The 13,895-nt window shown below is 40.1% G+C and overlaps 1 long non-coding RNA gene and 1 pseudogene across 1 annotated transcript; one reads left to right on the forward strand and one right to left on the reverse strand.

The window, feature by feature from the left end:
- Positions 1-4,644: 4,644 nt before the first annotated feature.
- On the reverse strand, positions 4,645-6,505 carry LOC109939687 (U-box domain-containing protein 4-like; annotated as a pseudogene).
- Positions 6,506-9,670: 3,165 nt separating this feature from the next.
- LOC118472020 (uncharacterized) lies at positions 9,671-10,318 on the forward strand. Its single transcript, XR_004849433.1, has 2 exons — positions 9,671-9,746; positions 9,833-10,318. It is a non-coding gene; the product is annotated as an uncharacterized lncRNA (long non-coding RNA).
- The last annotated feature ends 3,577 nt before the right edge of the window (positions 10,319-13,895 follow it).

The following is a 13,895-nucleotide window of genomic DNA, read 5'->3' on the forward strand; positions in this document are numbered from 1 at the left end:
TCAAGTTTTTTGTGGCCTTAAGTTTAAGCTTTTATAGGATCACCTATTCACCCCCCCTCTAGGTGCTCTCACCTGCTGCTGCCCAAACCCACGAGAGAATGTGAGTAATCCTTCAACTCGGCAGCTAACACAGTTTATTTCTTCTTTACAACCCCACCATGGTATGTTGCATCCTCTTGTGTAAATCAGGGAGCAAAATGGGCTATTTACCCACTAAGGGTTACAAAGTAACATTTAGAGTGCTAGAAGTGTTCATTCTTAAACTACAATTTAGTAGTTCGACCAAAAATTCCATAATTCAGGGGTCCTCCTTTCTGTATCTTTTTGGTATATATTACCTACCTGTTGATATGGCCAAATTATTTGATGATATAATATGATTTGATATTTACGTCCTGGTTGTAGCTCTAAAATTGTTGGTATCCTGTTTTTGGCCGACAAAACCATTCTTGTTCATGAATAGGATACCGATTATCTTTTGCTAATGATGGTTGCTTGCACTATTGTTAGTTTCGCTCTCTATTTGTTGTAGAGAGTTGCACATGATGTAGATGAGCTGATGTGCACTTGTGCAATGAGTTTGTTGCCACATACGATTTATTAAAAAATTATCCAATGGATTATGTAGACAGTGATGTTAATATTCCATTCTATTTGGTTTTAGAAAAGAGTGGTATGATCTTTGCTGTGAAGTAGTATCCTGCTGGAGCAACTACCAATTCCCAAGATGGTGTCACTGATATATATTTGGGAAGTGATTGCCAGTCCTCGAGGAGATGGTTACTTTGTTGTCTGTTATTTCCTATTGTAGATATGTCTTTTTATGGCAATGTGAACACAGTAACTTCATATCACTTGCTTTTGATCAAAAGTTTTGTTCCAAGGATTTTTTTACTCTATCATGTGATGTCATGTAATACGTCGCAAACATCCAATTGAGGTTAGTAATTTCTTCTTTCTTTTGCTCTGTATTGTGCTCTGCTCTCTCTCTCTCTCTAGATTTCAGCTAATGCACTGAACCATGGTTCAAGCTAGAGAAGCAGCTTGTTTAGGTTATCTTTTTCGTAACTAATCTTCAAATATTTTTTCAGGTTTGTTATTAAGCAAAGTCACCATTAAGACTGTGAAGGTAGAATGCCTAGGTCCAATTGGTCTCCAAAATAGGTTGGACCTTTGTTTTCATGTTTTTTTGCACTAAATAAATTTCAAATTCAATTCTCAGCATGTCTTCTTTTTACATTCTAATAATGATGTATAAATAATATTAAAGTAGGGTTGTAGGGGAGCACTCTTCTTTCAACTTAATTTGGTTAAGTGTAATATAAGACTGAGTGTTATTATTCTTTTTTCTTCAGTTTCATCCTCGTCCTTATGCTGCAACTGGGTTTGGATAGACCTTCTATTACAAAGTTGTTCACCTGCAAGGATATTGTACGAGTGCTTGTATTTGAGATCCTAGAGATTAGAGAAGTTTCTGGACAGGCTCACAAATTCTGTAATCGTATGGTTGAAGAATCATGGATCAATCAAAAATTAAATATGCTAGATGATGGCACTCATTTTCAAGAAATTGTCAGGAGAAAGCTCCAAGGGACAACAGGAGACAAGGGACAACAGGAGACCCATTGTAGTGTGGAGGATATTTGATCTATCATATAAGTATATTAGATATAAGTATGCCCTAAACAAGAACACCTTAGGTTGCAACCAACACTCTATTGTGCACTAATATTCTACCGAATGATTTACGTACCGTTGCAATGCACGGGCATCATACTAGCTCTGTTGATTTAATCCTATCTCCATCAGTGATATAAAGGTACAATTTGAAGTAGAAGACACGGATATGATGCTGCAAGTCAAGTCTGATGATTTTTTATGTCTCGATTCCTTCTTGTCCTGGCGCATATGTGCTCTTCCATTCATCTATGATCTTCCTAGAAGATGACATATCTAATTAGGGATGCTTTCACCATAGCCAGCTATTCTTTAATCATTGATTATTGTGACCGTAACTTCTGAATTCTCAATTTTCTATCTAAAGTTTGAGCTCCTAAAAAACTCTAGGAATGACAAGATATCTAAGGCATAAAAAATGTTTTGTATATTGTAGGGATCGTTTTACACTATGTATCGGTGGACCTGGTTGGTATACTGCTAGAATAGTGATATGGAGTTCGAATATCTAATATAAAATCAGAAAGAAACAATGTATAGCAAAAGATATCAATGTCGATGTATTCATATAGTTGTCATGCAATTTATGGGCCGTAGTAACACACGGGTATTGTTTAATCACGAATTTTGTCGTTACCATTGTACTCACCTCGTTCGTCGTCAAGGCCCTGAGCTGTTGGAGGCTCATCAATTTGTGCGTCGTTGCAACGCACGGGCACATACCTAGTAGATAAAATAAGAGGACAAGGATATAATAATAGATTAAATACATGAAAGAGCGTAATTTAGGTTATTTTTATCTCTACACACTATAGGTTATAAGGTCTATTTTCATTTTTCATGTTTTGCACTGGGCCCAAAATACTCATGCATGGCACATACTAAAATGAGTAGGTTATCTTGCTTCACTCGTCATAATAGATCACTAGTCCCTTTAAGGAGCTAGAGATGGCAATGGGTAACCGCTACCTGAAATCTGGTGGGTTTTTGCTCTATTAGGGTATGGGTTTGAGCCAATTTCTCTACTCATGGGTTTGTTAATGGATTCAAATGAAAATCGAACGGGCACGTGGGTATGAGTTTGTTCTTCCACTATCCATCCCCACAAACCCATGGATTTTTACAACCTGCCTTAAAATCAATATATCTTATAAATATGTCTCATAATAATATTAATTGGATATGTTTTAATTAAACTAAACTCTATATAACAAAGCTTAAGCTAAAATTAGTTATCACTTGTTTATTTTATCCTAGCTTATTAATGTATTAACTGTTATTTACATGATGAATTGTTTTTTATGTTAATATTACTGAGTATGGGAAACCCGTTGGGTACCCGAAACCCATATGGGCATGTGTTTGGATAAAATTTTATACTTGTTATGAGTATGGATTTTTTAGCAGACATATTTTTTTCTTCTTAGGTACGGGTTTGGGCAAGTGATAACAGTGGGTTTTTAGCCATTGTCATCTCTATATGGACCTGACATGTGTGCTAATGCTGATGTTGTGACCAGATTTCCCTTACCATCCACCGACGTCATCTCCTCCGTTCATGTCTCCTCCCCGGGCTCATGTTAACACGATTTTATCCAGTTACTGTTTTATTTTTTTACTTGATTCATATAATAATTAATGTATGTATTTTATACCTATATCTAGATTCATAATCATTCATAAGAATATGGACATAAAAATCTAGAGCTAAAATAATTACTATTTTAAGACGGAGTAAGTATTTTTTTACCGTAAGGTAGAACGGCACATCAAATAAAGCAGCAGCAGCAGCCATCAGCGTTGGCTTGTGCGTTTGTTTTTTACTCCCTCGGTCCTAAATTATAATTCGTTTTATATTTTTACTTGATTCATAAAATAACTAATGTATATTTTATATATATTCATAATCATTCATATGAATATGGACATAAAAATTTAGAGCTAAAATAATTACTGTTTTAGAACCGAGAGGGTCTTTTTTTAATGAAAGGTAGAGCGGCACAGCAAAGCAGCAGCAGCCATCGCGTGCGGGTAAAGCAGCAGCAAGCTAGACATGTGTGCGGCCAAGATATGAAACACCAACGAACATGCGGCCACGATTTTTATAGCGACGTAGATGCTACGGCTGGCCAGGAAGCCGCATCCGTTTTATACCTATGTCTAGGTTCATAATCATTCATAAGAATATGGACATAAAAATCTAGAGCTAAAATGATTACTATTTTAAGACGGAGTAAGTATTTTTTTACCGTAAGGTAAAACAGCACATCAAATAAAGCAGCAGCAACAGCCATCAGCGTTGGCTTGTGCGTTTGTTTTGTACTCCCTCGGTCCTAAATTATAATTCGTTTTATATTTTTACTTGATTCATAAAATAACTAATGTATATTTTATATATATTCATAATCATTCATATGAATATGGACATAAAAATTTAGAGCTAAAATAATTACTGTTTTAGAACCGAGAGGGTCTTCTTTTAATGAAAGGTAGAGCGGCACAGCAAAGCAGCAGCAGCCATCGCGTGCGGGTAAAGCAGCAGCAGGCTAGACATGTGTGCGGCCAAGATATGAAACACCAACGAACATGCGGCCACGATTTTTATAGCGACGTGGATGCTATGGCTGGCCAGGAAGCCGCATCCGTTTAATAGGAAGAAATTTGTTTTCTACTCCCTCGGTCCTAAATTATAATTCATTTTATATTTTTACTTGATTCATAAAATAACTAATGTATATTTTATATATATTCATAATCATTCATATGAATATGGACATAAAAATTTAGAGCTAAAATAATTACTGTTTTAGAACCGAGAGGGTCTTTTTTTAATAAAAGGTAGAGCGGCACAGCAAAGCAGCAGCAGCCATCGCGTGCGGGTAAAGCAGCAGCAGGCTAGACATGTGTGCGGCCAAGATATGAAACACCAACGAACATGCGGCCACGATTTTTATAGCGACGTGGATGCTACGGCTGGCCAGGAAGCCGCATCCGTTTGGAAGAAACTAGAACATTAGGTGCCCCTTCGGGCGCCCTACAGTGGACCGTAAGCTCGAAAAGACCAGGAATCGCCCCTTCGTTCAGGATGAGGTCCCTGTACCTGCTGCGGTCGCTCTCGCACATTGTCAGGAGCGCTCCCACGGCGTGTTCTCTGCCCTGAAGGGAGCCCTCCTCAAGCACCTCTACGACGGCGAGCACTCCGCCTTCCTCGGATGTCAAGGCCACCCGACACTGGTCAAAAGCGAGCAACGACTCGAGAAGAGCACAGCATTTGCCGGCTGTTTTGGAGGACCTCTTGCCACCCTTCAGTAGCTCTATTAAAGGGGGGGTCGGCTAGGCAGAAAGGATAGCTTGAAGGTTGTCTGCGATTGTGGAGAGGTTGTACAGGGCCATCACAACATCATTCTTGGCTTGGGGATTCCCTCCTTTGAGGACTTCCACAAGTAGAGGGATTGCTCCTGAGGCACCTATGACAGGCTTAGTGGTGGATGAGGCTGAAAGTGTAAGGAGAGCAACAGTGGCGTACTCCTGCAAATTTGGATCGCTTGATCGCAAATAACCAAGCAGGGGCTCAAGTGCACCAGCATCCACTATCTTGGTTTTATTTCTGCATAGATGCAACAAACAATAACTTAGGAACTATTTGCATCATAATTAGTCCGCAACAAGCCAAAATATTCATGCAAAGATTACAATACTCATCATACCAGGTCAGCTACTCCAGATTGTACATAAATTTAAGGCTATACAACGACATAATTCACTGATGGCATCCAAGTATGAACTTAGGCCAAGATCCAGACAAAGCCACAGTGACAATACATTTTACTGAATTCCAAGTATTATACAACGATGTTACTTCTTTCCAAAAAATTAAATCAATGCACAAGACACTGCTGGCTTACATCTTCAGTTGGTTTCTCTTTCGAAATCACAACATATGAGATTGTAAGAAAATGTTCCTGAATGTTCTCTACTTTTCAATAAAAAATATAAATCAACTGTTATATCTTTCATATTTCAGGAAAATTTGTGCACGCAAACACTTTTTAAGAATTATCCCTCAGCATTCTTGCACAGGGAAAAAGGATCAGAAAACAAATATTTATCATTCAATCTAATAATTTATGTAAGAAAAAAAATCAAACGATTATCTGTGTACTGGTACATCATGAAAACGAAACAATACATGGAGAATGTCTATTATACACTATGTACATCTTTATATGTTATCATTACATCTACATACAATCCGGAAGGGGGGGGTTAAGTGCCATGCCTATGCTAAATCGTGGTGGGGGTAAAATTTGGGCAAAAGAAAAAAAGGTGTCGCGACAACGCACAACGCTGGAAAGTGGTCTGACCACAAATGTAAACATGTAGATTATTAGACATTGTGGTTGTTTGTTTCAGCTTCTGGGCGGCTTCTGGCCGCCAGAAGCTGAAGCTGTATCCAAACGGCCAGCTTCTGAGGCGGCTTTTCGTCGTAGCGCTTCGGATAGAAGCCGACCGCACACAGTCCGCAGGAAGCCGCCCTCACTTCGCTTCTAACGGAAGCCCCCGCCCCCTTCGTCGCTAGGGTTTAGGCGACGAAACGCGCCTCCGCCGCCGCCAACGAACCCGCCGCCGCCAGGTCGATCTCCTCCCCGCTACAGGTACGGCATACTCCTCGGCGACCTCTTCCTTTCCTGTCCGTTGGTTTTCCTCCCCATTGCGGCGTCTCAATCCCGTCTTCGCTAGGGTTCGTGCACCCTCGGCCGAGGCGGAGAGTCGTCGAGAAGGAACCTTTGTCCCCCGTCGTCGGAGGTACGTCAGCTCTTTCCTCCATCCGGGCCTCTCGTTCTGCACCTTCGCCGCTGTGGGAGACTTGACCGTTTACTTTCCGTAGCGTTGGCTCACTCAAACCGGCGACGTCGCTCCGTCGTCCTCTGCTTCCCCCGTCGCGTCGGCATCTTCCGAGGTAGGTTGTTGCTCGCCTCGATCCGGAGGCAGTTACTACTTCAGTTCATGTAAAAGCTATGGAAGACGTACTAAATCAATTTACCTTCAATGTCGCCTTCAGATATCCGTACCAAATCAGTGTCTGCGTATTCGCTTCCAAGATCAACAGCAGCCAAGGTAATTGCATACACAATTTGTTAGAGTCCCCATGGGTTAACAAATTATGTGTTTACGGTTTATAGGGATTACCATCGTTCTGTTGTATAACACAATTCTTTGTTGAGTCATCAATTGTTAGTTTGTTTGTTCACAACAAGTTTGTTAATAGTACGTGTTCATACATGCTTTTGTTAGTACCTCTATGGTAGCTTCAACCAAATGTTGTCCATGTTAGAACGCAATTGATGTCAATACATGCAAGTTAGTATGCCCTTGTTAGTCAACTAACAACCTAAATCCACATCAGATGGATTCAGCAGACTCCATAGCCGACAAGGCAATTGGAAGGATGCAAGAGATTGCGGACAAGATATTTTCCGTAGCTCGGGAAACAATCCGTCCCGGACGCGGGTTGACCTCGTTTGAGGCTACCAAACTTCGTGTAGCATTGGAGGACATTGCTTGCATGCTTGAGCAAGACTCCCTGGTGTTGCAAGAGAACCTGGACATCGTGAACAATGTAAACAACCCGGGTGACAGCAACTACGAACCATCAGCCTTGTCCTCACCACCCCCAGCTGACGAGTACCTTAGTCCAGATTGGGACTTTGCTGATCACTTTGCAAACTTGTGGGGTCTTGAATATGACTCGGACCAGATGCCATCGTTTAGTGATAATGAAGTTTAAGTTAGACCTTGTTAGAGTAAGTTGTTCGAGGTCATCAAGTCTAAGTTAGAACTTGTTAGAGGCAGGTGTTAGGGTCACAGGGAAAGATCAGCCTTTTGCTTCCTGCGCAGTTATGAATTGTTCCCTGTTCTTTTGTGTGCACCAGCACTTTAATTTGGTTAGTCTATATATGTAATTATGGCAAACGAATGTGACTCCTTAAGGTACTACTTTATGTTATTATTGCCTGTTCGTTTTGTAGTCGTAGTAACTGCACTTCAATACATATTTTCAATCGTCTACACTTGTTTTGCACTAGATGGACAAGTCTGGCAAGGTCATTGCTAAGTGGGATAGTAGAGCAACAAAAATTTACACAGAAATATGTGTAGAAGAGGTCAATGCACGGAACAGGCCACAACAATTCCTAAACGCCGAAGGGTATGCTAACCTGATAAGAAAGTTTAAGGAACGCACTGGTCGCACGTACACAAGGGATCAAATGAAGAATAGGTGGGACTCGTTGAAGAGAATGTTCACCCAGTGGAAAACTCTAAATGAAAGGGCTACAGGTCTTGGTCGAGACCCTCATACTGGTTCAATCAGTGCGCCAGATGAGTGGTGGGCCAAGCAAAATGAAGTAAGTAGATCTTTTTTTTTGTTTTGTAGACTAACAATAGTATTTGGCCATCTCAAACTAGGAACTACCATGTTGGTGCAGGCAATGCCAGGTTGTATTATGTTCAAAACAGCCCCCCTAGAGAATGAGGATGAGCTAAAGGTTATGTTTGGACCCATTGTCTGCACAAATGAAAGAACCCTGGTTCCTGGAGTTGAGGATGCTAATTCATCATCTGATGATCATTTGGAAGCCACTTTAGGTGGGGGTGAAAACAGCACACCTGACCCCTGCACAAATGCTACTGGGAAGCGTAAGATGCGCCATGATTCTCCAAAACCAAAGAAGAAAAAAGATTCGAGGGAAGAGTACATGAGAAGACTAGTGGAGGCTTTTGAGTCGCGTTCAATGACCACTAACAAGTCCATTACCTCTACTGACAATGACCCTGTTCGACTTGAGATTAAAAAGCAGCTGCAACAAGTTATGGATGATGGATCACTAGAAGGAAGCCAATTACATTTGTTTGCCACTCATCTATTGACTGAGAAAAAGTATAGAGATATTTTTGCAAACTTGCATACAAAAGAAGGAAGGATAGCTTGGCTTCGTAATGCTTACGAGATAGATCTTAAAAAGTGCACTTAGCTGCTGGTGGTCCGACAACAGAGGCTTATTCAGTATTACCGTTATGTCGGTCTGTTTTATGAGTCATGTCGTTTCATTGTAGTGAGTAATAAACTTGTCGTGCGCATCAGTTTCCCTTGAAAACAGTTTTCCAGATATTCAAGTTGAACTTGTATTTGAATAATCTGAGTTGTCTGCTTGTGAACAATGTGAACGTTCTGTCTCATTTGAATACTGAATATATGTGCCTTGTAAACTGTGGTTGTACATTGATATGTCAAGTGTTGTTACATATGAATATGTCTCTGGTTTTTGTGTGCATGCAGATGTCTGACCCTGCTGCACACACATTTGATAATGAAATGGATGACAGAGATGCAGAATTGGTGGTTGCTATATGTGCTGTAGATGTTTGGGGCAGGAATATCAGTCAGGTTCCTAGAAGAACATTGGTTGAAACTGGTTTGCAATGGGTGGAGAGAACGTTGGACAATAGTAACAACTGCTTCGATATGTTTCGCATGCGACGAACTGTGTTTAGACGATTGCATGACACATTGGTGCACAATTATGGTCTGATTCCAAGCCGGGGTGTCAGTACTATGGAAGCACTTGGCATATTTTTGTGGGCATGTGGTGGTCCACAGTCCTTTAGGCAAATACGAAATAAGTTTGGTCACTCCTTGGAAACAATTAGTCGCAAGTATAGTGAAGTCCTTGATGCACTGTTTAAGATGTCATCTGACATCATTAAGCCCAAAGACCCATATTTCACCGAGATTCATCCGCGTTTGCGAGAGGCGAGATTTTGGCCACACTTCAAGGACTGCATAGGAGCAATTGATGGTAGTCACTTTCCAGCGGCAGTCCCGGCCTCAGAGCAAGCCAAATATATTGGACGGCACGGTTACACTTCGGAAAATGTAATGGCCGTTTGTGACTTCGATATGAGGTTCACATTTGTTGTCACAGGATGGCCGGGATCCGTACATGACACTAGAGTACTACAAGATACTTTGATAACTTATGCGGACAGGTTCCCCCAGCCACCAGAAGGTATACAATTATATATCTTGTTTTTATGACATATGCTATTAATTACTGCCTTACGTATTGAACTTATGTATTTCATGTTTCTGCAGGTAAATACTATCTTGTCGATTCAGGTTATCCAAATAGAAAGGGCTACCTTGCACCTTATAAGGGTCAGAAGTACCACATTTCTGAATGGCAAAATGCGAGGCAACCTATTGGTAGCAAAGAAGTTTTTAACTATGCACACTCTTCGCTACGCAATGTTATAGAGCGATCGTTTGGGGTGCTTAAAATGAAGTGGAGAGTTCTATTAAGTCTCCCTTCTTTTTCGCTTACCAAACAATCCAAGATAATTATTGCTTGTATGACATTGCATAACTTCATTAGAGAGAGTGCTCTACACGATAGAGACTTTGATGAAGTAGGACCTAGTAGCAGCAGTCATGATGTACCTTTAGGTGAGAGTAGTAGTACCACATCTGATGAGTTAGACATGAGTGCTTTTCGAGATGCAATTGCTAATGCTTTAGTGGCGTAGTTAAGTATGACAATGTAACGGGACTTATGATGTAATCAACTGCACTAATTATTGTGTAATGACCTTTTCATCGATATGGGTTTCATTTTATCGTTTCTTCGAACAGAATCTGCAATTTCGGAATCTAATTTTCCAAACACGTAGATTCTCAGGAACAGCTTTTCTGCACAGCTGGCGAACCAAACACCTAAATTCTAACCACCAGCTTTTCCTAACAGCCAGCTTTTCCCCACAGCCAGCTTTTCAGATAAGCTGGTCAGAAAAAAGCCAAACCAAACACGCCCATTGAAACCTGAGAATGCTCTGACCACAAATGTAAATGTGGCAGGGAAGCGAAATGGTTGATCAGCAGCAATCACCAAAAGATCCTCTCCTACAAAATTTAATTCAAGTCAACATAATAAAATTTGTAGAATAAACCTGAGAATGACAATAGTGAATGCTGTGCCGATTACTAACTTCCAATGACTGAATTACAGAAAATTTTTACAGTTATGCACTATTGTCACACTAATATTCTGTGCATTGGCTGTTAACGATGCTATAGATAGGAAAAAAATCTAACCATACCAAATTCTGAGTTTCCAGTAGTCTACAGGTCATGCCTACAGCCGCAACGGAAAAAAAAGGTATCAAGTCATCCCTGCACCGAAGATAAAAATAGTTATAGCAGCATCTTTCAATGAAGCACTTATAAGGAATTTACTAACATTAGATCATAGCAAGTTTCAGTTCAAGTGATTTGTTTACACGAAGCTAATATACAATATGCTTACTTAACTTCATTTTGGCTCTATTAACAATTAATTAGGGATGGAAAGCGAATAAAACTGAAGCCATCACAGCAACTGATATGAAAACAAATATTATGCATTCAAAATAATCACCACCATGGCAAAAGGAGTAAACTAATGAACCCATCTCATAGGATCATACACCATTCAGGAAAATGCAGCAGGCTTTTCAACCACACTTAGCTTCATATTTTGGCACGTACCAAAAAGGATCCTTTTGGAGCCAAAGAAGGCGTTGTTGCAGCTATTACCTTCGTTCCTAAAAGACTGTCATTCTGGCTATGCACCTCTCTAAGGAACAGAGGTAGTGGCTGATATAACAGCATGTAACTAAATTACATGGTACCGTGCAACGGCAAATAGGCCGAGTATATCTCAATTTTACCGCCTTCCAGCTTATAACTGGTCTTCCAAATTATAACCGGTCATTGAGGATTTCATAATCCAAAGGGAAAAAAATTATATGACAAAGAAAACATAACAAACATAAGATTGCTCAGTCAAATACTTCAAGAAATTTCATGTCAGATCTGTTTGATATTTGAACAGGAAAAATTCTATCATAACAGGAATCGTGATGTCAATTGTCAACAGCAAGAGGTAACCAGAACATCGACTGGCGAGTGCAGCAGGAGAAATGCAAGCCTGGGATAGTTTTAGTTTCTACTTGAGTTGGGTCATGGTGGAGCATATTCTCTTAGCCGAATGTATTCTTGCTCTCTGACAGTCATCTGAGTCACTAAGGAGCAGAACATCGGCTGGCGGGCGCAGAAGCAGGAGAAACATAAGCCTGACATAGTCGATACACCTGCTCAACTTGCTTCTGATTAAAGGGCTTTGTTGTTGCCTATTAATTGATGAGATTATGCTCTAAATATCTGTAATTCAGTAGACCTATAATAGCTGATTGATGGAGAGTACAGGTTCGGTTCGACCCTCTTGATCTAATAATTTGAGTGTTTATTTTTTCCCTTGATCTACTATTACTGCTATTGTGGTTACAATAATGCCCTCTTACTTTTCTTATCCTCTTTTTTTGGTGAGCCTTGTTGGGTTTCATTAGTAGCCAATCCCAAGTTTTTTTTGGGACTAATAGGCTTTGTTGTTGCTGTTGTTCGTGTACAGGGGGGAAGAGTTCAGGATGCTTGGACAATGCGGGAGCAGCTGGAACACTTTATGAAGCAGTACCTAAGAGTATTACTGTTAGCAACAATAACTTGAGCACACAAACGGATACAGTTTTTCTAGACCCCCCATATGAGCCACTCTGGACAAATGTTTTTGTCAGAAATTGTGCCAAAGTTTCTCTTCCCTTACGGTGGAGCCATATTCAGGTTTGAGGCTGAAAGCATTATCTCTATTGATAGTACATCCATACAATTTTGGTTCAAGCATTGCACTTATGTTTTGCTTTACCGTAGATGAACTCACAGAAAAGTCACAAACATGTTTGTTCAGGAAGATATTAGCTTTGTTTGTCTTTATGTGTTTCTTACATAGATAGGGGGAGTGCTGGTGTCCTATGGCTTTTCTGTACTTTTTGTAACATTTTATGCCATATGCATACATAGATCCTTCAATCACAAATAATTGGTGTGCTGGGCATGAACATTGTCCCGCAAAACCCCTAACTGTGACCATTGTTTGTTACTGAAATATATGTTTAAAACAAAAGAAAAGAACGAGACTGAAAGTCTTTCTTGAGGCTTTCTACAAAATATATAATATAAATACCTTTTCAATTGACAGATCTAAATACATACACACTCACACACATATTATTTCACTAAAAGTTTCCTCAATTCTACTATCATTTTCTTAAATGCTTCCTATTTCAGGCTCAAGGACAGATTCTTTTAGCTGGTGCTACTCTAACTTTTGGCCTGACACATTATCCATATTCAGAATTTGAGCTGTTGGCTGAGGAACTTCTTATGAGTGATTCCACAATCAAGGTACTTTTTTGGCATTGGGAGACACCATAGTATCTGGGGGGACAATGATTTTTAAAGCAAGCTCATAATAACATTTTTCTCAAACGGGGTAGGGGAGCTGCATATTTTTATATTAGAGGAAAAAGGGGGAGAAAGCCCATACAAGGCAACCATTACCTCATCTACGAAGTAAGAACAGGTTGCAAACAAACCTAATTAATGGCCAAATCATTTTTAGTTTTCATAGGGTGGTTTAAATGCAATTATTAACTTTTCTGGCAGTTTCTGGCATTGAAACAAACCGAGAACAGTCAAAAAACCTTGAAAACACTGTACTTTTTTGAGCTCATTGATATGCAGCATCAGTATTCAACTTGGCATGATGAAAAAGGCAAAAAAACCGCTATGAATGACCAAATAAACATAATATTGCAAGGAAAATCTCGGTATAAAGAACAAATGCATATTGTTATCCAGAACAGACCCCATAAAAATATTGGTAACAGGCCAGTTGTAGAATAGACTAACACATCTGCATCTGCCTGGCTTGCAATAAACATACCTCCATAGCTACCTCCTTATCTTTTTCCTTTATTCTGTAAGCAACTCCCCACTAAAAGATGTAAAATAGACGGATTAGCTCGCAAAATCAACCACATCAACTGCGCAGCGGATCGTTAGGCTCACAAAACACAGATGTAGATGATAACATGACGGAAGGGGAGTAACATCAAGTCATCAACCCTGAAATTATTAACCATCCTTGTATTCAGGCTGTCATAGCAGTTACATTGACAGAGTAGGAGGGTGGACATGTGAAAGGGCGTACGCAAGTCGCTCTGAGCTGGTGCTCGAGCGTGACGGTCCTCCCGGGGAACTGCGGCGTGCCCCTGTGTTCCATACT

The sequence above is a fragment of the Zea mays genome, chromosome 5 (genome assembly GCF_902167145.1).
Source record: "Zea mays cultivar B73 chromosome 5, Zm-B73-REFERENCE-NAM-5.0, whole genome shotgun sequence".
NCBI classification, from domain to species: Eukaryota; Viridiplantae; Streptophyta; class Magnoliopsida; order Poales; family Poaceae; genus Zea; species Zea mays.